This window comes from Balaenoptera ricei, chromosome 19, assembly GCF_028023285.1.
Source record: "Balaenoptera ricei isolate mBalRic1 chromosome 19, mBalRic1.hap2, whole genome shotgun sequence".
In the NCBI taxonomy this organism is placed as follows: Eukaryota; Metazoa; Chordata; class Mammalia; order Artiodactyla; family Balaenopteridae; genus Balaenoptera; species Balaenoptera ricei.
In genome coordinates this window covers 55,376,749-55,401,601 of record NC_082657.1, presented here as the reverse complement: position 1 = coordinate 55,401,601, position 24,853 = coordinate 55,376,749, and the positions used below count along the sequence as shown (strand labels likewise).

Sequence of the window (24,853 nt, the reverse complement as noted above, 5' to 3'; positions counted from 1 at the left end):
AGCAGAGATGTGGTTTGGGGACCTAGAGCCCCGTAGCCGGGGGAGACGTCTCCATCTTTCACTTGTGACTCACTCGTGGTCACGCGTAGGCCCAGCTGGGACGAAAGCGAGACCTCTGGGACAGGTGTCGCTCCCTGGAGATGTTTTGCACAGCAGGGCACACTGCCGTCGCCTCTGGGGACCCGAAGACTGGAGAAGGAAAGGTGGGAGCCGGCACCTGAGCCATGCCCTGCTCTGCAGGGTCATTCCAGGGCTCAGGTCGTCTAAGCAAATGTCTCGGTTTGGAGACCCCTAACAGCAGAGGCTGCAGTAAGCACTTGGGTTCAGGTAGTCTATCTGAGAGCTGACCTGAGGAAGCAGAAGGGAAGGGGATTCTAAGCCAGCGTGAAGGGAGAGCCTTACCAGCGTGCTATCTGGGTGCTGCCGTGGGCGGTGACCCGCTTTAGGATCTGTTTCTAGAGTAATTGGTGACAGAACGCAGAGAAGATGGAGCGTGGAATGGGGAGCAGACAGACCTGCGTTCAGATCTCCTCTCTGCTCAGCGCAGCCCTGGTTGCAGGCCTTGACTTCCCTATGCACAGAAATGGAGAATAGAATACCTCGTGTGGCTTAGAAAGAAATCACGTTCACAGTGGAAGCTGGTGCAGGGTCTAGCATGTGGCACATCTTCAGTCAGCTTTGTTTTCTCTCCTTCTTCTCTTCACCAAAGACATTCAGCTAAGTGATACTGCTGTCCTTGGCTGAGAACCAGGCGTAGGAGCTTATGGACAAACAGTTAATTTAAAAAATGTATGGATACGGGACTTCCCTGGCGGCGCGGTGGTTAAGAGTCCGCCTGCCAATGCAGGGCACACGGTTCGAGCCCTGACCCTGGAAGATCCCACATGCCATAGAGCAACTAAGCCCGTGCACCACGACTACTGAGCCTGCGCTCTAGAGCCCACGAGCCACAACTACCGGACCCTCGTGCCACAACTACTGAAGCCCCAACGCAGCCAAAAATAAAATAAATTAATTAATTTTAAAAATGTATAGATAGAAAGAGATTTAAACATAGCTCTTAAAAATTGCCCTTTATTTTGAAGTAAACGTTATTTGACATTTGATCTTCATTTGAATTATGTCCTGTGTAACTAGTTGAACATGGATATCTTTAGAGATAAACAATGTAGATGCATAGAGGAAGTGGTGCCTAATTATTCCCTTTTTTTTTTTGGCCACTTGGAGACATTTAAAGGATGCTTCTGGTTGGGGTGCAGGGGGCTGTGTGGAACTGACTGTGGAAAAGCTGTCGAAGGAAAAACTCCAGGGCAGTCTGTTGGAGTGCATTAAAGGAGAGAGATTGCCGTTCAAATGGAGATCGATCTTTAAAAATTATGTAACACATTACATTAGCAACATGTTACATTTCTGTGTGGAAAGACAGGTACAACTTTTCTAGAAAATACTTTGTCATATCAACACCCTAAAATACGTATACCTTTTAGCCTGCATATTAGTCAGGGTTCTTCAGAGAAACAGACCCAATAGGATGTGTATATATTTCCTGTTGGATAACTATCTATCTGTCTATCAATCAATCAATCAGTCAAATAATCTGCAAGCTGGAAACCCAGGAAAACTAGTGGTGTCATTGAGTCTGAGTCCAAAGGCCTGAGAACCCAGGGAGCCAACTGTATAGATCCCAGTCTGCAGGGATCTGGGATCCCTTTTTTTAAATTTTTTAAAAAATTTATTTATTTTATTTATTTATTTTTGGCTGCATTGGGTCTTCATTGCTGTGCACGGGCTTTCTCTAGTTGTGACGAGCGGGGGCTACTCTTCATTGCAGTGCGCGGGCTCGGGCAGTGAGAAAGGAAGAAAAAAGGAGCTGGGGGAGCAGGGGTGAGGGAGATGAATTTCTCCTTCCTCTGCCTTTTGTCCCACTCAGGCCCTCAACGGATTCGCCGATACCCACCCACACTGGGGAGGGCATCCACTTTACTGAGTCCACAGATTCAAATGCTAAGCTCATCCGGAAACATCCTCACACCCAGAAATAATGTTTCATCTGGGCACCCCATGGTCAGTCAAGTGACACATGAAATTAACCACCACAGCCTGGTAACCCCAGTTTTTTACTCTGTCTTACAGAGATTATCAGAGATTCAGAAATGTACAAGGAGAGAGATCAAAGCAGTATGTATATTACTGAAAAACTGGAAAGTATTTTAAAGCCCCCAAATAAGTGAAGTAAATTCTTTTATGATCATGTGATTAAGTGTTATGTGGGCAATAAAGACACTCTTGCCAAGAGTACTCAGTGATCAGGGAAAGCGTTGATGGTAGATTATGAAGTGAAAAGTTGGTTAATAAAGAGTCCATCTGATTCCAATTCTGTTAAACATACCCTTTCGTCATACAATTGCATATCTGTGTATATATTTCTGTATACTCATTACCCAAAGAATAACTTAGAGGAAAACACTATTAACAACCACTGTTTCTAAGTGCTTCTCTTCCCTTTATTCTTTCTCCTTTTTGTACTTTGCAGAGTTTCCATAAGGAGTAGAAAACACTGTCGTAATCAAAGAAGGAAACGATAACTGTGATTTCTGAAGATGCTGAAGAAGTCAAACGTTAGAATCCTGTGCATTTTGCTTCGGCTTCATCTTTCTTCAGAATACAGCTGGATCTGCCACTGGAAGGTGAGGGTCAGGTGAGCTGCAGGGCCACAGGGGTCAGGACACTGCGCTTTGATGTGTGGCCTCCGACCCCCAGGACAGAACAGTGCGGAAGGCAGCCATCAGAGGACAGCGTGGAGGGTTGGTTAGTCTCCCCAGGACTCAGGGGTGTGACACATTACAGTGCCTGCTGTCGCTTTGGACCCTTGGGGGGGCATCCTTGACCGTGCAAAGAGGATGAAAACTAGAAGCTCCCCACATCCTAACCTCCTTACCGGCTCCGTTTTCTCTCCTTTGATGGCACCTCCATTTCCACATCCCTTCCCCCTTCTCTGTGGCCCCCACCTGTGTCATCCAGCCGGCTCCGGGCCCACCGGTCTGCTTCCACTCACACCAACATCTCATGTCCCTCACTGACAATGCCAGAGGGTCACACAGAGAGAGTGACCACGATTCCACCCACCGCAGAGATTTGTGAGACCCACAAAAACATCAGAATTGTATTCAGGAGACCGTGTGGTTTGAATCTCTCTCTCTTGCCCTGCCAAGCTGTGTGGGCTTGAAAAGGTATCTTCACTTCTCTGAATTTTAGTTTCTTCACCTGTAAGCAGCCTGCCGCCTAATCGTGAGAATGACGTGAGTCTATTAGCCGCAGTACTCATGAGAGCTACACAACAAACACCGCAAGCTTCGCGACTTGAAACAACGCCCACCTGTGATATCGCGGTTCTGTTGGTCCGAAGTCTGAGTGGGCTGAGGCGGGATCTCTGCGGAGGGGCTCATACAAGGCCGCAATCAAGACGCTGGCTACGCTGAGCTCTTAATTGGAGGCCCTGGGGGAGAATCTCCTTTCAAGCTCATCCAGATTGTTGGCAGAATTAATTTCTCTGTAGCTGTGGGGCTGAGGTCCCCGTGGCTTTTGTCAGCTGGGAGCCACTCTCTGTTGCTGGGGAGCGCCCACCTTCCTTGTCACATGCTCCTCCCCCCCCACCCCGCCACCAAAAGCTTCAAGCCAGCGACAGCCGGCCCAGTCCTCCTTGGGCTTTGAACCTCTCCGACTTCCCCTTCTGCTTCCAGCTGGAGAAAACCCTCTGCTTTCAAAAGACTCGTGGAGATTGGAGACAATGGTGCGTGTAAATCGCTTAGAACGGTGCCTGGCATTTAGTAAATCAAGGTTGACTTCAGGACAGATACAGCCCAGGATACCTAGAAGGTTCTGAATCGGCTTTTATGGAATAAATGAGTGCATGAATGGTTGCAGGAATGAATGAGCAAATGGGGGGAAAAAAAAATCAGCTGTGAAGTTGAGTTCCTATTTTGGAGGGCGGAGGCAGTCAGCGAGGGACGTCTCCAACAGCGAGGGGACGTTCTGATATGAATTCCATCAATCCACACAAAGTGAGGATTCAATTAATACAGCTACTAAATAAGGTTTCGTCCTGCAGCGTGAGAGTACCTGGGGTGCGTCATCTGAGCCCGGCTTCTCTGCTCGGAAAGCATCCTGCTCCGAGGCCCCAGGAAGTCTTACTGGCAATTACAGCCAAAGGAGCAAAATTCCGTCTCTAGGCACTTCCCCCCTTCAGCTTCAAATTGCTCTTGGGAGCTTTATGTTTCTCCAACACGGGCTCTGCGCTAGGCGCCCAACTCCCTTCCTACTGCAGGAGGGGCAAGGAGGTGGATTCTGGATCTGGCCAGAGGGAGTTTGGTGATTCTACCCTTAATGTCTCAAATCCTTGCCATTTTAGCGGTCATCCGAGCACCACTGAATCATTACATCAAGCACCTCTGACACCTGTGAAACAACTCAGGTACCAAAGAGAAACAGAACAAAGATGAAAGCTGGCGTCTGAGGGGCAGCGGTGCACTTGGTAAACTTACAAGCACCCCTGGCTTCCAGACCTCCTCCAGAGGGCTTTTATAACTTCCTGAAAATGCTTTAGCATTGGGTTTTAATTAAACATTTAATATGCATCATGCGAATGTATTGATTCTGCCAGGGGGAAAAAAGATGAATCTTGTTATTTGGACATCCCCAGCTAGGAACACTCATATTTTCCCGGGGGTTACTAATGGAGCCCCCGGTTGCATCCAAGTTCGAAGAGCACTGCAGGAGCTGGGGAACATCCTGGTCTGCGGAGTCACTGGCTCAGAGCAATTGTGCTCATTTCAGCTTCTCAGACTCAGTCCTAAGACTAAGGATGTAGGGAGGGGCAAGCTGTTGAAATTAACATGAAGCACTTAAAATGGACCCCTTTGTCAGAGGGTGTCCTTCTGCGTTCACCTCTTCCCCCTTCCCGTTACTCTAAAGTTCTGATCTCTGAAAAGGATGATCCAAACTACCTGGAAAAATACTTGGAGGAAATGGCTCAGTGTACAAGATCACACTACCTGCCTGACCCAGGAGGGTTAGGGTCTCACTAAGTTGGTATTTATTGACCAAAATTTTGGAAGAATGAGGCATCTGGCATATCAAATATTCTCATCTACTGCAGATCAATCACAAACTCTTTTGATTTCCAGCCTTATTGTTCAGATTTCTTCTAAATTCATATAGGCCTCATTTCCTGCCTTATTAAAGGGGAATTGGCTAAAACTCTTTGGTAAGTAGGGGTTGGAGATACCCTTGGCTGGTCTCAGCTCCAGTATTCATTGAACAAGACAATAGCTCTAGAGTAGGGGTTCTCGACTGGATGATTTTGTCCCCCAAGGGACCTTGGCAGTGGCTGGAGATATTTTTGGTTGTTACAGCTGGGGAGGTTTGGGGGGCAGGAGTTGCTACTGGCATCCAGTGCATGGAAGCTAGGGATGCAGCAACGTCCTACAACACACAGGATAACCTCCTCCACAAAGAATTATCCATCCCCAAATATCAATAGTGCTGAGGTCGAGAAGCCTGATATAGACGCTAAAAAAATGGTTTGTAATACAGGCTGACATATTAGATGGTCATCTAGAAAGAAAGATTCAAAACAAACAAACAAAAAGCCTTTGATACGAGAATCCATTGGGGAGCCTGCCATCAACCAGCTGTGGGGCCTTGAGCAAGTTAATACATTGAATATACTGAATTCGATTTATTTACTCATTCATTTGGGCAGCTTTGTGAAGAATGGCGTGTTCTAATCTAAGCAGAGGAAACAAAATAAATGGTATGTGCAAAGGCTCAAGGCGGGAGAAAGCCAGTGTCCAAGGAAGGCCAGAGTGACTGGAGGATAATCAGCAAGAGGGAGGGAAAAGCAGGGGAGATGCTTCTGGACCTTCTGGACCAGAGCTGTGCTTTTATTCTGGGTGTAATGAACTCTTCAAGCAGTGAAGAACCATGACCCAGCTGATGCTTTAATATCAGGTGACTGGACAGGACCTTGTCTCTCTGGTTCCCTATACAGGCTCTAAGAGTGTCTGTTGGGTGAGAGACTCTGCTCCCTGCTGCTGTGGTGAGGAGACCTGACCAGAGAGAGGGGACAACGCTGGGAGCAGAGAGACCACTCAACAGGCCACTGTGTGGTCCCAGGAAAAAGAAAACAGCGGGGCAGTTCCTCAAACAGTTAACATTGTGTCACCATGTGACCTAGCAATTCCACTCCTAGGTATGGACCCAGGAGAAAGGACAACGTATGTCCACCCAACACCTTGTACACAACTGCCCATAGCGGTGTTATTCGCAATGGCCAAAGGGTGGAAACAACCCAGACGTCCATCAACTGATGGATGGAGCGACAAAATGTGGTATATCCATACAATGGAATAGTACTCAGCCATAAAAAGGAATGAAGTACCCACATATGCTACAACGTAGATGAACTTTGAAAACATTAAGCTAAGTAAAAGAAGTCAGACACAGAGGACCACATTTTGTATGATTCTGTTTATATGAAATGTCCAGAAGTGGCAAATCTATAGAGACAGAAGGTAGATGGATGGTCGCTGTGGAGAAGGGGGAATGGAAAGTGATAATAGGTACAGGTTTGGGGGAGATGATGAAAATGCTGTGGAATTAGATAGGGGTGGGGTTGCACAACCTGTGGATACTGATGGCATTTGCGGGGAGGGAAAGCCAGCAACGGAGGCTGGCTGCCTGCTTTCTCTGTTGCCGCTGCTCTGAACTCTTCCTTATGGTGTCACACTCAATAACTACATGACGGTTTTCCCCACATCTACCTCTTTCTTATTGGAGTGTAAGCTGCGGGGGAGGAAATGCTTTGAGGAAGGGAATTTGCTTTTTCAGAGGAATCAGAAAACTTTCTTCTTGGTGACCTTTCCACCCTTCATTGCCAGAAGAGTTTGACCTCTGACCCCAGGGATGCTGGGGGAACAGGCTCCGGACAATAGAGCGTTACAAATGCAGTGGGTTTTTCATGGAAAAGATGTGGTACATTTTAATGCAGACGGCTTTCCCCAGGTAGTAGTCAACGTACAGAGAGAGAATGATGGTGCTTCCTTTACTTAGAAACTTATCTTAGCTTTTCCTACACAAATAAGTGTCATTTCTGGTAAAGTCGAAAAGAGAAAGAACATTCTTTTGTGCTGATGAGAAATGAAGATAGGAAAAAAACAAAAAACAACAAAAAAAACACGACTCAGGAACACAAAACTCATGAACATTAGGCATCAAGTTCTCATGTCATTTTGGGAGGAAGGGTGAGTTTCAATCTGGTTTTAATTATGCTGACAGATAACAAACACGCTTCTGTCCTCACAGGAGTGTTCAAGGCTGGGGCAGGAGGCGACTTTCCTCATCGGACCCTGAGACAAGGAGATGCGCTCTGGCCCCAGAGGCCCCCCAAGAAAGACAGTCGCTTACATTCACAGCAGTAGCTAATTTCCAACGTTATTGACTTTTCATTCATGTAATAAACCATATGCCTTTGGAGTTAAGAAGGGGATGAAGGTAAGATTCCATCCCTGCCCTCAAAGAGCTCACAGGTATATGGAGATAAAGACAAACAAGTCAATGATAAACTGTAGAAGAAGTATTCAAAGGGTGATATGAGAAGCATCCATTGATTAGGAGGTGGGTACAGGATGTGGATTACCAAGGTGAGCGCATCGTCAAGATGCAACTGGCCTTTTATAGGGGCCCCGATAAACCATGCACTGGGGGTACTGGGAAGAGAAGTAAGGGACTTGGGTCATTATTTTCTTGTCTTACGTTCCAACGTCATCTAAGGTCTGCACTAGAATCGAAGGACCTGGGTTGCTCTCCTGGGATTTCTCCAGGCTTAGGTTGGCCCTCCAGTCCCATCTTTCAAAGGCCAAGTGGTCTGGTGGCTCCATGCCCTCAACCAGGCGGCCCCCGCCGGCCCTGGCTTCCCATCAGGGGAGACGGAGAGGAGGCGGGTCTTGATTCCCAGGCTCCCACCCCTCCCCACACACCGTGCGCCCTCCCTCCCGCGCCTGCCCGCCTGCACGGTCATCCTGGCTGCTTGTGTGGAAGGCTGTTCCCCACACGCTGCTCCGAGCCCTGGCTCCTCGCCCCGCAAGCCTCCCCTGCAGCCCCCTCGGGGACTCGGCGCCCGCGGAGGCTCCGCTGCCCGGGCCGCTGCCCTCACACACCACACGTCCTCCTTTCCCAGGCCCTGCTGCCCTCCCCTCCTTGGCTGGTGGCCCATCATGGCTGACCGACAGCGGGTCTGTGACTTTTTTTCTTCCTTCCCGGGCACAGACACGGTGGAGCCGTCGGGGGAGAAGCCGGGCTGTGGTCTCCCTCTCCATCCCCAGGGCCCCTCCCAACTTCCTGGTTGCTGGGCTCAGAGGCCCAGAAGGAGCTGCCGAGCCATCCCATCTGAAAAACCAGCTCGTTACCAGCAAACTGAAGAAATGTAATACGGAAGTCACCAGGAGAGGAACCAGGGAACCCTGCGGACTGTGTCATCTCCACGGAGTGGCTTTGCCCGGTCCTCTCAGACTTCAAGCCAGTTAGAGCCTGGCTAATTAGTCCTGGGCACTGAACAGCATTTGTGGGGGAAAGGTCACTTTGGTGTACGATTTTCTTTCTCTCTCAGCCACAGAACTTCCTCCAAGGAACAGGCACTCACCTCCGGTTCTCAGAAGCAGAACAAGCCAAGTCACACATTTCTATGAATTCTCTCAGAAAGCCTATGATTAGTAATAATAGCAGTAGCCGTGTCTATTGATTGAGCGCAGGTGCCAGACTCTTCACAGATCTCGCCTGTAAGGGAGCCTCCCAGAGATGTGGGGAGCTCATTTCATAGCTAAGTCAACAGCATCTCAGCAAGGACAATGAAGAGAGACAAGGTCGTCTCTTGCAGAGCACGGGCCACAAGTCAGGAGGGTCAAGATCGTGTCCCGGCCCCAACCGACCCAACATGGCTTGGGCAAGACTCGTCTCCCAATGGACATTCCAAAGCACTGTACCAAAGAGTTATTAGCTGTAACGAGAAGGCACATGCTGGTGGATGATTTGATTGAAATGAAGTGTCTGTACAACGAGAGTGGTACCCCAGCAGATGTACTGACACTTCCCATTGCCTCCCAAGTTGGAAGTAAGGAGGAAACCAATTTTTGGCTGCTGCGTGCCAGGCACCGTGTGGGGTTACTGCCACACGCTTTGAAATAGAAACAGCTTTGAAAAATGTGGATGCATGTATAGAAGCGTAGACTTCTAAGACATAGTTCTGTGCTCCTTTGATGTAACCCTGACATTTTACGGAGAAGAGACTCCCCTGAACGTCTTATCCAGAAGGGTTAGTTAAGGCAAGGTGTGAGCACTCACTCCCTAGAGCAATGAGAAAAGCCCTGCCTCTGAGTGTGTCGTCAGTAATTATTCCCTAACCCTGTAAGTTGTGCAAGGGTATGTGGCCTTGACGACTTCAAACCACAGCACGGTGCCCTGACTCGACTGTGCCTGAAGACAACATAAGCACAGTTTTAAGCCCAGGCTTTATTTTTTCTTGTATCGTTTCTCTTTTCATTTGTTTAGTATGTGTTTTCCCTTCCCAACTTGTGTTGCATAACATCAGAATTTGTGCCAAACCTCTGTAGACAAGGATTTGGCAATAGGGGCACTTGCAGTGAGACCCTGTCACTGTATTTGGAAAAATTAGGTGACCAGCCAGCTGGATTTTATTTCTAATAGCTGGGAGAGATCAGCACAGGGCAGAATGATGGACGTGCTCATTCAGCGGCACCAATGAGCCCTGAACTGGGGTCAACGAGACACGCCTTTAAGCCTTCAAGGGAATATTCCATTCCATCCAAATCCATTGGTTCTCACAGAACCACAGGAAACCAGTGAGAGTGAGCCAGTCAAGGTGCACTTCTGTCTGTGAGATGTGTCCCGTCACGATGAAGCTTCAGGAAGGCTCAGCAAAGTTGTTCAGGAGAAATTTTCTTCTTCCCCAGGTGAAATGGAATAATCACAGGGAATTCCATATGAAGTAGATTCCCCTAGAGAGATGAACAGATAGATACCAGTGAGGGAAAAAATAATATTTTTTTTTTCATTTCCCTGAGATTTTCATTTCTGGAAAGCCAAAACATGAAATATACTAAGTGCTGGGGGTACCAGGGGCATATCCACAACAAGGGTTTACCTTTCTGTCTGATTTTCCAGTTTTCTTACTTAAAGCAGGAGGGTGATAACACTGGTTCTTTTTGTCACCAATAAGCTGTTGTTCTGCATGTACTCTAAGGGGCTGATGTTATGTCTAAGAGGCAAAGATGCATTTGTGCCTGGAAGATACCGCAAAGAAGTTCAAAAAGCTACTGCTTCGATGGCCTTTCCCATGTCCCCTGGAGCTACTAAAAGAAATTTGCACTCTGTACATAAAAATGGGTGGATGGACGCATGGATGGACAGACGGATGGGTGGATGGATAAATGGACGGGCAGATGAAATGATCTACGGATATGGATGAGTAACAGGATTTGTTATCCCTCTATCTACCCGACTAACACAAAATCTGACACAGGACAAGCTTTCAGTGAGTAAAGACCTGACACTTAAGGATTTCAATGAGGGTCAGCTGGTCACTCCCTTTCAAGACTTGGGCTGGGGGAAAACTCAGAGTCATCTTACATACGTTGATATTTGTTCATTCATCAAAACCTAGGGATTCAGACTTGTCATTGGTGTCTTCATGCATCAGTGAAGCACGTGAGTAGGTCCTTGGGGGTAATTTGAGGATCCCTGCTCCTCCAAGACGGTTTCCAAAAATCTTAACATTAGTAGGATGAAAAGCAAGAGTTGGCTAGAGACCAATTAAAGAAAACTTGATAAATAAACAAAATGCAAAAAAAAAAAAAAAAACTTGCCTTCTTCCAAGTCTGTCATGAGAAAGTCTAAAGAAAAGTCCCAACACCCTTGCTGACGACCTCCAGTTCCTTCCTCAAGGCACTGTCCCCATCAGGGGCGATGTCCCCATGGCCTGAATCACCATGAGTCCATTTTCAAGTGCATTAACCTCAGAGCCCCCATATTCATGGAAAGATGATGCAAGAGGAATAAAATCAGGACCAAAAAATAGAAGTCAGGTGTACCTGTTTCATTTTGCAGCGAAATCTACCCTTCCCTTAATGCAGGTTTCTGTTTGAATCACCCGAGGGGATGATATTTTAAGGCAGTATGATGCCAGAGTTACCACTGAGATCTTCACAGTCGTCTCTAGAGGAAAAGTTCCCTTAAGATCGTACGTTGTTAGTGCTTCGTGCCTGGAGATGTTTTCTCTCCCTCTTGGCCAAACCCTTTCTAGACAGTATTCTGAGTCTCCTCCTCTCTTACTGTGGTAGAATTTGAGTCTATTGCGCAAGCTTTCATGTAGGAGCACCGAGAAGTTAGGTGCTGGTATGAGTTAGCTTGAACCAGGACGCAGAGGTGAAACATAAGACCCTTGGATCAAGGTGCTCTCAGCATCGTGAGGGGGATAGAGAGTAAACAGGCAATTACAAAAGTCTAGCAGGAGAGACCCTTGTGATGGAAATGGTACACATCCTGACCATGTTGGTGGCGACCATACAAATCTACGCACGTAATAAAATTGCATTTTATTCCTTTCAGCTGCATGTGGGTGTACAATTGCCTCAAATTTTCAAGAAGTCAAATATATATGGATAATTACAATGCACAGTCCCAAAGGCTGTGCTGGCGTTGGAGCGCAGAGTGGAAACATACCGTCTCACTGTGATTAGGAGAAGCAACCAGAGAAGGTCTCCCAAGGCAGGGGACCTCATCACAGGTAAATGCGAGGACGTGGGAAAGGACATGCAGTGTAGACATTGGCCCGTGCCTCCCCCACAAGCCGGCGCTCCCACCGGTCTACTGCTGCCTCTCTGGGTTTGTGCCACTTCTTTTAGACCTAAAAGAATGTCTGCTTTAATCTGTAGCAGTCTCCCTTTCTCTCCCTCTCTTTTACAGGTCATTTAGTTGTCAGAGAAACTGGAGCCTTTGTCATATAGAATTGCCCATATTCTGGATTTGAATGGTTGCTTCTTCATGGGGTCTGGATCATTTCTCTATCCGCTGTATCTCCTGATAGTGGTAATTTATCACCATCACCATCATCATCATCATCATCATCATCATCATCATCATCATCACATTATACCAGATCATCCCAGTGTTGTTGGAAAGGTGAGAATGTAGGCAATCGAGTGCTAGCTTCTAGAAGTCTAATTCCCCTATCGTGTAACTTTAAACCAAACCTTTCTTCCCTGCGACGTAGAACACGGACCACAGTCTCATGTTGGTGCTCAAGTCTGGGGAGTGATTCCAGTACAAAGATGATGCACGGACTTGTGCAATGGCCAAGAAGGGCCGGCCCTGCAGCTGCATTCAGAGCAGGGAGTTTCTGGAAACAGACCTTTCTGACGGTAAGTTCCAATAAAGCTGGTGGGTGTTATATTAATGACTAGACTCTTAGTCACCTCAAGGGAACCGAGATCAGATGACACCAGGACGGTAGAGGGAGGTGAGATATTCGCAATTTGGATTGCAGATGTGAACATAATTTCAGGGGCATTTTCATAATCGTTCTTACGCTTCGATTAAATGCCTCACATACTACTGGCCTACAAGCTGGGAGGCAGGGGTGAAGTGAGGAAATCCAAGGTTATTTATTTGCCTTAAAACCTATGCTCTGAGAAGGCCAGGAGAGGGGATATACCTCATCTTTAAAACACAAAATCTTCACTTCTCAGCTCCACCTGTGCACTTTAGCACTCAGAAACAACCCACAAAGAGACCAGTGTGTAATCGTGTGTAGCAAACACCAATTCGGGGATAGTAACAGAGATTTCAAAAATGTCAAAGGCACTTTTATAAAAGGAGAGGAAAAGATTAAGTACAAAAGCCCTGTATCATTTGCCTTTGACCCTTAACTCCTTTTCCACCTGCCTGTAAAACAGACTTCCTGGGGTCTTTTCCACCTGAAGGGTCCAATAAGACAGTCTTAGGGACACACAGGGTCAGCCTGGCATCTCTAAACACCCACTACCAGTGGAAGCCAGAGGGCTATAGGTCTAGACATTTCAGCTCACCTGATCTTTCCTCAAACTTTCTTCTTTTGATTATTTGTTCTTCTTGGGTGACCGAAACAAACATAGGAATGTAATAATAATGATGTTGCCGTGGCAGAAACAGCGTTCTCAGATCAAAGGATTCTCACTGTACACATAGAAGGACTCATTTGGTCAGCTGGTCAACACTTACCCAGTACCCCTGATGCTCCACGCTGCTGATAGGTGTTCTCGGGACGGATACAAAAATGGACCACTTCCTTGGGAATTCCCTGGCGGTCCAGTGGTTAGGATTCCGAGCTTTCATTGCCAAGGGCCCAGGTTCAATCCCTGGTTGGGGAACTAAGATCCCACAAGCTGAGAGGCACAGCCAAAAAAAAGGACCACTTCCCAATGCCTTTCCTGATATGATATATGATATGATTTTACATACAACGCTATATTATATTATATAATACTATACTAAATTATATGATACTATGCTCTACCACATTACATTATATAGTATATTACAGTATATGTTATTTGTCCATGTGTTTCTGGTATGTCTCCCTCTCGCAATAGATAGTAAGATGGTTGGAGCATGAACTTGGCCGCCATGCTGGATTCATACCTTGTACCACTCACCAGCTGAGAGGCCTTGGACAATCTCCCTCACGTTTCTGTACTTTAGCTTCCTTCTCAGCTAAATGGAAATAGCAGCACGTATCTCTGAGGGCTGTTGTGAACAGCCAGTGAGCTAAAGCCAAGGGCAAGGCCTGGGTGAGTAGCATGTATGTTCTGGCTGTTGGTCATGTTGTCGTTTGGTGAGGGGCCCCATGCTGTGGAGGAAGGCTCCTCCATCACACTCAGTGGTTTCCCGTGTCCCTGCCCACCCCATTTCTGAGTCTAAGTCTGAGTCAGTCAGCGTATTTCATCCCTTTGCCACAGGGGTTGGATCGGGGTGGGCAGATAACCAGTCAAATGAGCCAGACCGCTTCGACCCCAGCCATGACTTTGGTTTGCCCAACTGGGGACTCAGACCGACTCCCATTGGACCTGCTGGAGCTGGAGCTGCTCCCCCAGGGAGCCCTGGCCTGGAGTCCAGGCACGAGAGGGGTGAGGGAGCCGGCGCCAAGGACATCACGTGGCTCCTGCCTGCAACCAGCTCTGTCCCTGCACCCTGTGGGCATGTGGGCCCATAAGGTCCCTTTCTCCTTAATTCAGTTTAGGTCAGAGTGTTTTCACCTGCAACACAAAGAGGGCCAGTAGTTGGCACCCCATCATATGCTGAAGACCAAGACTGGAGGAGCACGTAAAGAACTCAGAGATCACACAGCGAGGAAGTAGCAAAAGCCCACCTTGAACCCGGTTCTGCCCCACCACTACACCATGAGCTCCCAAAGCTCCAGGAGGCTCCACAAGGGAGGTCAAGATACACCTGTGGGGATCCACGAATAAAAGGCGGGAGTCGGAGAGGGCTTCTGGAAGCAGCGGCAACTGCATTAACGACCAGCCTGTATTAAATGCTTATCAGATGCCAGTCTCCGCGGTCAGAGCTCCACACAGCCTTGCGCCGGAGCTGCGCCTGGGGGATGAGCACGATTTGGGCATGTGGAAATGGGGACAGGCGGGCTTTCGTATTTGAAGATGACGAAAGAGTGTCCATGTCCCTCGAAGCCCTGGTGAGGCAGCTGTGACTCCAGGCTGGAATGGGGCCCGCTTCGGTGGCGGCAGGCAGCGCTGGAATACGGGTGGCACACCTTGGTACACCGGGGTATTTAATCACTTCCCTCCGTTCGTCCTGAATTCCATCCCAGCAAGATTTGCTGATTTCCTCCTCAGTTCCAGGGCCCGCACATCTGCACCGTGTTTCCACCCACTTCCAGCTCGGGAAGACGTAGGCCAATTAGGGAACAAGATAATTATCCTGGTAGCTGAGGGATGGGCCAGTGGACGAGTGAGAGGTGAGTGTGGGGACTGCCTTGTTGCCACATACCAGCCACCTTGCCCCTCTCAGAGGCACGCTTTCTGGGACACTTGGTGGGACAGTTTGTGTGCCTTAGCACTTCCGAAAGCAAGGCGAGGAACCGGCGTGTTCGTGTAGTCACTTTCATTTAATAAACATGTATTGAGCACCTACTGAGCGGAGCGCTGCAGTAGGCGAAGAAGCTGGAGAGATGAGAGCTGTCGTCCTGGCCTCAGGACACTCACAGGGCAGATGGGGCATTAACGTGGCACCGTGAGGACTCAGAGGCGGTGGGCACAGGGACCGGACACCGGCCCGGGAAGACCGGTGACACAAGGTGGCACAGGGAGAGGCCACCTTGGGGGCTCGTGACCTGGCGCAAGGACTCAGGTAAGGCTTTTAAGAGGAAGCCCAAGACCTGAAGAAGGAGCAGAGTTAGCCAGGAGGCAGGACAGAGGGAAGATGGGGAGGGCGTGGAGTTCCAGGTGGGCGGAATTGTACAAAGCCTCAAGAGAAAGGGAAAGAAAGAGGAACTCTGCCAGGTTTTAGGGGTGACTACAGCTTGAAGGCAGGAGCAGAAAAGACAGAAGGGAAAACATTTCCTGAGACCCTCGAATGCACGAGGCGCCATAGATGGAAACGGTATGCGTAGGACGTCAGCACGGCCTTTGGCACATACTAAAAGATCAGTTCTTTTGAGCACTCACCAGGGGGCTGGCTGACGTATGCCAGGCACTGGGTACCCATGCTCGTCGTGGTGACAAAAACTCTCTCCACCTTTGACCCAGGGGGAGACTGAGGCCCAGAGCCTGGGTCAACCAACTTGCCCAGGTCTCACACCTGGGATGGAGCAGGATTCAGACCCCACGTCGGCCTGGTGCCAAAGGGCAGCATCTCCTGGCTCAGCAACCCTCAGAAATCCATGCTTCACCTTCTCACTTCTCGGCCACTAAAGGCTCTGAGCGTCGTTGACCTAAAAGCCCAGCATCGTCTGGCCTGGAGATGCAGGAGGCTTTGGCCCTCCCATTCTGCCCCCACCTCACTGGCTCTGTCATTTTGACCTCAACGATATTGTGACCTTGTCATTGAGACCCACCAGTGCTTTACAGAATCACAGCATGGCAGCTCTGTCTGTGCATATGGGTATCTGGTCCATGCTTACCTACCCCGTATTCAGCCTCAAAGGGCCGAGAACATTCCCTCCGTGCAATCCAGATTTTTTTTTAACCTCTTCGTGCAGTTCAGCCCATTTTCAGCTTGAAAAATGAGCTGGAGAAGACAGGGAAGCTTTGCTGAGGTCAGAGGTGAATCAGCAGCCTGCCTCCATGCCGACCCACCTTCCCCAACCGGCCAGCGCCCACATCACTCTGCCCCGATTAGCAGCTCTTCACGGAGGCTGGAGCCCACAGTCGGTGACGCTCGCCTGAAGAGTCCCCATCATTCCTCGGGAGCCCCGATGATGATCCCCGGCCGAGTCTGCTGCAGCAGCCAGCACCAAGTTCTCAGGCAGGACAGAGACCCCGGAGAGCAGGTCATAAATACCCGCCGGCTCCTTCCTGCTTTCATGCCCAGCTTCCTCTGCAAGGTGGTGAGATGGGAACCAAGAAGGGCAGATTCTGCGAAAGCCTGCACATTGAGATCCTTTCAAGAGAGACCAGGGGGAACCAGTTGCAGCTCAAAGGTGGACACTGGCAAATCTGAACTCTTCTGTTCAAGAAAACGCCTTGCCATTGTAAAGCAATTATACTCCAACAAAGATGTTTAAAAAAAAAGAAGAAAATGCCTTGGAGCCTCCCGGCTTCACAACTGGCATGGGGAAATGGCATGAAAGGTGGTGATCGAAACGAGAAAAACCAGGGGGGAAGGAATGGATCGCAAAGAGGCTTTTATACACACACACAGTTCTTCTGCTTAGTTTTTCTAGGTTACATCTATTTTTTTTTAGTCTCTGAGGTCCCAGCTTTGGATAACTACTATATTTTGACAGGGCGAAGGTTTACAAAGATCAGGGCAGGTGAAACTTCAAACAGTTGTCTAAGTCATCTGCCATCTGCGACAGAGAGCTCTGTCTATACCAAAAAAATGTAATTTTAGAATTGATTAGAAGGGTGGGTATAGGACATCCAGATGGGGTAAGTTAGTTTAAAATTATCCCAATTACCAAATAGGCCAATTCCTTTTTTTTTTTTTCAGCTTTATTGGGATATAATTGACAAATAAAAATTGTATATATTTCAGGTATACAATGTAATGTTTTGGTATAGGTATACATTGTGAAATAATTACCACAATCAAGCTAGTTAAAATATGCATTACGTCACATAGTTACTATCTCCTTTGTGTGTGTGTGTGTGTGTGTGTTTGTGTGTTAAGAGCACTTAAGATCTACCCTCTTAGCAAATTACAGTGCTCAATACACAATACAGTATTGGTCACTACAGCCAACATGCTGTAGAATAGATCTCCAGAATTTATTCATCCTGCATAACTGACACTTTGTACCCTTTGATCAACTTCTCCCCATTTTCCTCCATCCTTTAATCCCCCATAACCACCATCCTAATCTCTGATTTTTGTGAGTGTGACCTTTTAAGATTCTACATATAAGTGAGATCATACAGTATTTGTCTTTCTGTGTCTGGCTTATTTCACTTAGTATAATGTCCTCCAGATTCATCCATGTTGTCACAAATGGCAGGATCTCTTTCTTTTATAAGGCCAAATAATATTCCATTGTATATGTATACCAGATTATCTTTATCCAGTCACCTGTGGATAGACACATAGGCTGTTTCCATATCCTGACTATTATAAATAATGCTGTGATAAATATGGGAGTCCAGCTATCTCTTTGAGATACTGATTTCATTTCCCTTGGACATATACCCATAAGTGGCATTGCTGGACCATATGGTAGTCCTATTTTTAATTTTTTTGAGAAACCTCCATACTGTTTTCCACAGTGGCTGCACCAGTTGACATTCTCGCTAACAGTGCGCAAGGGTTCCCTTTTTTTGCCACATCTCCACCAACCCTTGTTATCTTTTGTCTTTTCGATAATAGCCATCCTAACAGGTGTGAGGTGATATCTCATTGTGGCTTTGACTTGCATTTCCCTGTTGATTTGGTGATGTTTTAGGCCCACTTAATTTTAAATGCCCACTAGGGGACTCGAATAATCCAGCGGGTCATTTTGTATAATGGGGGGACTAGGAGGGGCCGTCTCTACTGGGTTGCTGAGGGGCTTGGTCCCTTGCGATGCTGTCATCAGCAGGTCAGGGGGAGGGTCAGAAGTGCAGAGGGCACCAGCCATTTATGGAGCTGCCCTGTGGCCTCATGTGGTGAAAGACACCTCACAGGCACAATCTCTGATCCTGCCCACCTCCCATTTTGCAGGTGAGGGGCCTGCTTCTGAGAGGTGAAGCACATCAATTTCATTTGCAGCTGGTGCAAAGGTGGGAAGCGAATTAAAACTAGTCGATGGCACATCCTAGATTCAAAGCGATTTAGGCAGCAGGGAACAGTCTCGATCGAATGAGATGGACCCTAGTGGGGATCGTTGTATGTTTCCGTGCTTGGGTTCAAAAACGTTAGCCCACAAACAGAGGATAGGGGCAATACGAGGAGAAAAGGCCTGGGGCCATGCTCAATGAGTCGCTGGTGTTATGTGTCTGCCGGAGAGGTCGGGGAATTATGGTCTAGCGTGGGGAGCAGGCAGGCTGCAGCTCAAGGAGGCAGAGGGCGGGGCTAGAGCCTGGGGATCCGGGTTCAGCTCTGGAACCTGAACCCTCAGGTCGGGGCAGCGACCTCGGCGCAGCGACCTCGAGGCAGGGGCGCTTGAAATGCAGGCATATGTGGAAATGCTAAAGGCACTGACTATGTCTAGAAATGAAAAGGAAAGGCACGGAGAGGGTGTCATAGTGGTTGTCTTCTACTCCTCAGAGCCCCCAAAGGATGTAAGGATGTCGCCTTTTGAGTGTATAAAATCAAGACTCATGTAGAGAAGAAGGGATATGACTTGATACTAGACAAACAGACAAACAAACAAACAGCTTTCCTGACAGTCTCAGGACTGTGGGAAGATAGAAGGTAAAATAGGGAGGTAGTGAGCACCCAATCACTGGAGGTAATCAAGTACATGCTGTCAGGACCACACATGGACTTGTGTGGGTGCTACGTGCTTTGGTTTCCATGGACTCCTTCCACAAGAAAACTTAATTAAATTTTATGGCTTTGTTTGTATACTGACAGATAGAATCCATGCTAGATGATTTTCATTTCTTTAACTCTGATTTTAGAAGAAATGAAAATGTTTTCCTGGGCCCCTCTCCGAAGTGAATTCTGCCAAAGAACAGAGGAGTGCCCCAAGCTGCTTTTTGAGATGGTTAGGGGTGGGTGTGTTGCCGGGAGCACGCCGTGAAGCATGGTGTGCCTGCTACGATTCCATTCTGTAAAGAGTGTCCACCTGGATCCTGACTGTCATAGATGGTCACACCTGAGACCACGATTAGGGGACCAGAGTGGAGATGAGGAATTGTGGTTCTTTTGTTTGATGTCCTCCCATTTCTGTCTTGTTCAAATGTTTATATTTAACCAAGAGCATGGCTCGCTGTTTATAAAAGGACAAAATAAGAACACTGGCAAAAGGTCTATAAATTGGACTTTCATTTTTATTGGGGGTAGGGGCGGGGTTGTTTCGCTTAGTTCTCTGTTTGTCCAACCAGCAACACTGCCATGATGGATAACGCCGTGAGGGTGTCACTGGGCGAGTTTGGTGTTTTCAGTGCACAGAACAACACGTGAGAAAGCTCAGCAAAACCCATGATGCAACCAAGAACAAAGATATAACACAGGCCACAAGGGATCTCTTCTCTCAGGTCCAGCCAAACAAACTGAGAAACACACAGATTCAGAAATCATCTGCATCAGCAGACTCTTCCAGTCAGCTCACACATATTTAAGTTTGGTTTGTGTTTTCCAGAACTCCAGGTTCCAGCTCCCAGGTCGAGTGGCTGCTAAATGCCTCTGGAACAGGACCTAAGAATCACCCCAGACCCAGGGGGAGGAAGGAGAGTGACCAAAACTCTACAGAAGCAGCACTACCACCAGCCTGTCCCCCGGGTTCCCCTGCACGGAAGACACATCCTGAACCAACACTGTCCCAATATCAGGTCCGTTTCTTTATTCCTGCCTTTTTAAAAAAATCAGTTCCGATTTCAGCACAGTAAATCTTTGAAGGGTTGAATGCCTTCGAGACAAGTTCCCTCCGTGGTATAGCTGTGAGTAGGATCAAAAGGGGTAACAGTGGAATGGTGAATTGCAAGTGGTTCCTAATTGAAGGAACAGAAAAAAGCTAGGGAGATGTCCATGGCCTGCAAAAAGGAAAGAAGGGAAAAAAAAACCCAACAAGCATGGAAATCTGTTGATTTGGAATGGCGAGAGTAGGAAAGAGGCCTCATCATTTTGGATCTCCATCTGGTGCCTAAACCCCGAAGAAGTCCTTTCGTTCAAATGTCGGTGTATGCACAGAGCTATTATCAATCACCTCCTGTCTGCCAGGCCACACTGGGTGTCTTTGTCGGGTGAGGAAGGGAGGGAAGCTGGAGCAAATCTGGGAGGTTGTCCCGGGAATTCTCACTTGAGAAAACATCTGGCTTTTCCACATCTCTGGTGCAAAACAAACAAGAATTTTATTAAATGATGTGTATTGTGTTCTAAGGTAGAACTCTTTGGGAGCCTGACACAAACAAGCAAACAAAACAAACAAGACCCCAGACTCAGGCACTTGCTACCAGGGTCCTTCACAAAGGCACAGGTGACGAGTTGTGGGTTTTTTTTTTCAGAATCCACTTTCCAGTAAACAATCTCAACAGTGTATGAAGACCCCAGACCCTTCTTCTGCCCTCTTTCCGCTGCCCACCCGCACCAGGCCTATACCCCCATCAAAATGATAACCCCCCCCCCAAAGAAACCTCCAAATGTCATTTGTGTACTTTTCACTCTCTCCTCACAATTCCTCCCCTTCCCTGATGGCCTGGCTTCCCCGAAACCAAACGTGAGCCGTTCTCTAACTGCACCGGAAAATCAGAATTTATTGTACATATGTTTGTGTTCCACTTAATTAAAAAAACCTATATTTTAAGATAAACTTTGTTAGTAATTCATGAGGTAAGTGACTATTTATGCTAATCAGGCAGAAATATATTCTCAAGCATAATGCATTACATAAATTTGAATGCAAAATGTTCAATTATGAAGTAAATACAGGTAATGCAAATAATAAATTACCTCTAATAAAAATTATAGAAGATGTGTCTTCAAAGAGAGAGCGGCTTTAACTTACAACTGTGAATTGCTTAAAGAGAAAAGAATTAATAAATGCTGATTTACTCTGATGATTATTTAGCACATAATTCACCTATTCATAACGACTCCTAGTAATCAGACTGTTGTCTCACATTCTCCAATATGAGGCAAGACTGTTTCCTCAGCAATTTTACCCTTATCAGATTATCTCGTCTGATTCGATTAATTTTCGTCCATGAATCTGCTAACAGTGATTTCTGACTTACTTGCCCTGCTCACTAAAGACTGCTAAAAGGATTTTTCTCTAACACTACAGCTAGGAACACTCCATGCCTTATCATTCAGTTCCTCTGAACAACTCTTTTCTCAAATCGATTTAGTTGGTTTCAGAGTGAAACTCAGTGGACACTGGTTAGTTCTGCACCATAAAATCAGCTCCTGGATAAACAGAGTTCAGACACTACCCTTGATGCATCTTGTTCTTTTTAGATAATATATGTCTGATTCCAACATGATATACCTGAGTTGCTGTAACTCACAATCAGGAAAACTATATTATCTTTCACTTTTAATCATTATAATTTGGATGTAAACAGGGTTTAAAAAATTTTTTTTGCATAAAGTTATTCTGTATGTACTGACATGAAACCAAAATTGTGTTTTTGATGTTACGGTTTCACAATCTCCTATGTGATTCGACCCATGCCCTCCTCCCTCCCGCCAAATTCTTCTATAAAGATTCACTGCTTTCAGAAACCTCAATGCTACTGGTTTGAACTGGTCAATAATGACAAACGCATGGTTTCTAAATTACTCTGTATTGTTCTACAGAGATTACTGGAGTATATATAGCAAGGGAGTATTAAGCAGTAAGAAGACACAGTTCATATTGTATTTGGATTAGATTGGCTTGGAGAGAAGTGAAACAAACAATGTTAGCAAAGAAATCTAAAGAAATGTGGCCTGCTGTAATTGTAGAGACTCAAAACCTGAATAGTACTAATTAAAATGAGAGAGCTCAATTGTTACAAGAGAAACGCCACTAACAGAAGACTGTAAATGTTTAGACACCCCTGTGAATCACCAAATAATAAAGGAAAAAGGACAAAAATGAGAATTAAGTTATAAGCTTGAGGGCACCACTGCTCCACGTCTAAAAAATAATTCGGATCCTCCTTTTTTTTTTTTTTTTTTTCAAGAGAAAATGGGAGACTATAAAAGATTCTGCAATGAGAGAAAAAAAAAAATACCCTGCCTGGTTTGACAGCAGTGTACAAAAATAAACCATAAAAATGTGCAGATAATAATACATTTATCTGCCCAAACATGGGCATTTAATATCTAGAAATGACACATAATTGCAACAATTAGGTGCATGGCCATGAATCTATATCTCATGGTCTTCATCATTGGTGAACTTTGTTTATAAATGTTGTTTATTTATAAATGTAGCAGTTTCAGTGTTCCTGACCAAAAATACTTTCATGAGAGACAGGGATCATATCTCACAGCTTTTACCAAAACTGTGATGCAAAAGGATTAAAGAAAAAAATGAATTAATTCTTCCTAAGCATGCTGAAATTCATATTTTACATGCAAAATATAAACTTCAGACATTTGTGGCTAGTGATTTTAAAAAGGCTTAGAAAAGTATTGCTATAGACAATGCTAATGACACAATATGTTTATGTAATTTAAGCAGTAAATATTCCTCTGAATACATAAACTGTAATCCCTTAACTTCATTACTAGGTGAAATACTGTTTGAGAGGAGGAAAGCAAAGGAATTCTGTTAGGTTGCATAAATATTGACATAATCTTCACTCTTTCTTCCCCAAACTAGTAATAGACATACCTCATTCCATCCCGACAAAGTACTCCCATAAAACCAAAACTACCCATATAAACAGCTTCTCTGCAGTGATGATGAAAAGAAAAAGTGCTTTTCTAGAAAACAGCAACAGTGCTGTCCTTTTAGGGTAACGATGTGCCTACAAACGTTTTGGGGAATCTCTCCTTAGGGATTCCAGGGTTTGCTGAAACCCAAGGCTGCCAGCATGAGAGAAATTAACACAAATCTAATCTGGTGTATGAAGCCAATGAGTGACACCTAAGGTCTCGTTATAAATAGTAAAGTATGCTGTCCGGTGGGTGAGAGCATTCTGAAGTGCAATGTTCAAGAAGCTGGCTTAATATATGACTAAGTGTCAGAAGTCAGGTTTTCTGAGAATTACTTTTCAGATAAACAACTTTATAGCACTGCACTTAATCTTACTTACTAGAGACATCTCATTTATCACTGAATTACAAGTAACTTTAATTCTATTGATATTGCCATAAAGCCCGTTGAAAATCCATCCCGGCACTTTTAAAGGGTTTGGGGCCCTGTTTGTTACATGGGATCCTCTTGCATAAGCCTCTCAGCCATAGTTACACTTGGAAGGCTTCTGGGTCCCCTGGCCTCTGTATTCACAGTCAAGGGGGATGGTAGGGAAAAATGATTCACGCACCTGCCAGCACTGCCTTCAGCCCCTTTCCTAACAAAGTCGGGTTCTCCCACTGCAGTCAAACTAACTTTCTGTGCCTCTTTTCTCCTCCCACCTAGGGAAACCAGCTTCTTTTCATTTCATCAACAAAACTGGACACGGATCAATTTCAACTGACCTTTGCCGAAAGGTGGCGCTGTTGAGGTAAAAACCAAGTCGGTCCAACAATAGTTTTCACTCTTCGATCGTTTTGCAGGCTTTTCAGAATTTTTTTTTTTTTTAATGCACCCTCCTAGCGTCCCCCCCTCCCATAAAATAAGATAAATATGATTAACACCAAATGCATTTCATTAACTGAAGGAATCAACAGTCCAACATCCAAGCGGGCGGGCTGGTCTTCCAAACGCTGGGTCGGCTTCACGCACTCTTGCTTTCCCCCAAGTCAATCTCGGCTTCTCCATCTGGTCTATCGCTTTAAAATCTTAGAAACAGAGTTGTTGGTTCTTTTTTCTTTTCTTTCTCTTTCCTTCCTTTTTCTTTTTTGCATAAGCTTTAAAAGGATCAGTCTAGAAAACTGAATAGTCATTAGCATCCGCGACCCCGAGGGGGACATGCAGCCCCCACTCCACCCCACCCCACCCCCACTCTAGGTTTCCGGGCCCGTCCGAGAAACCACCGTTTAAAATTTAACCCTTCGAGGGGAGCTGGTGAAGGCTGGGTGGTGTTTTTTTTTTTTTCCCCCTTGTTCCTCGCCACGATCAAGTCTGAAATAATTAAGTGAAACGTAAAAGTGCAAAGGGCGCGCGGGACCCTGATAAACAGGAGTCAAATTTCATAAGGGGTGGATGAGTGTGTGTGTGAGAGAGAGAGAGAAATGAATCTCAAAGGCCAAAGACGGGCCAGAGTCGGAAGCCGGAGGGTGAGCCGGGCTGACCTGACTCCGAGCTTTCCCGGAGTTAATTCGCGGAGGAGTTCGC

General features: G+C 46.5%; 4 long non-coding RNA genes across 5 annotated transcripts in view; 3 read left to right on the top strand and 1 right to left on the bottom strand.

Annotated features, from left to right (window-relative positions):
• The window catches only part of LOC132353604 (uncharacterized), a 120,921-nt gene extending 118,314 nt beyond the window's left edge, over positions 1-2,607 (top strand). Inside the window, exon 7 of one of the 2 annotated variants that reach the window (XR_009499052.1) lies at positions 2,534-2,607. This is a non-coding gene — a long non-coding RNA (uncharacterized LOC132353604). The remainder of the gene's footprint in view (positions 1-2,533) is intronic. The other variant, XR_009499053.1, reaches the window with a different exon arrangement.
• A 9,155-nt stretch (positions 2,608-11,762) lies between these two features.
• LOC132353272 (uncharacterized) lies at positions 11,763-12,427 on the top strand. The gene is made up of 3 exons (XR_009498986.1): positions 11,763-11,857; positions 12,037-12,252; positions 12,344-12,427. It is a non-coding gene; the product is annotated as an uncharacterized LOC132353272 (long non-coding RNA).
• Positions 12,428-13,832: 1,405 nt separating this feature from the next.
• Positions 13,833-24,401, top strand: LOC132353271 (uncharacterized). Its single transcript, XR_009498985.1, has 3 exons — positions 13,833-13,898; positions 20,066-20,255; positions 23,996-24,401. It is a non-coding gene; the product is annotated as an uncharacterized LOC132353271 (long non-coding RNA).
• LOC132353270 (uncharacterized) lies at positions 19,737-24,492 on the bottom strand. Its single transcript, XR_009498984.1, has 2 exons — positions 24,055-24,492; positions 19,737-20,751 (listed from the first exon to the last, which is right to left on the bottom strand). It is a non-coding gene; the product is annotated as an uncharacterized LOC132353270 (long non-coding RNA).
• Between the last annotated feature and the right edge of the window lie 361 nt (positions 24,493-24,853).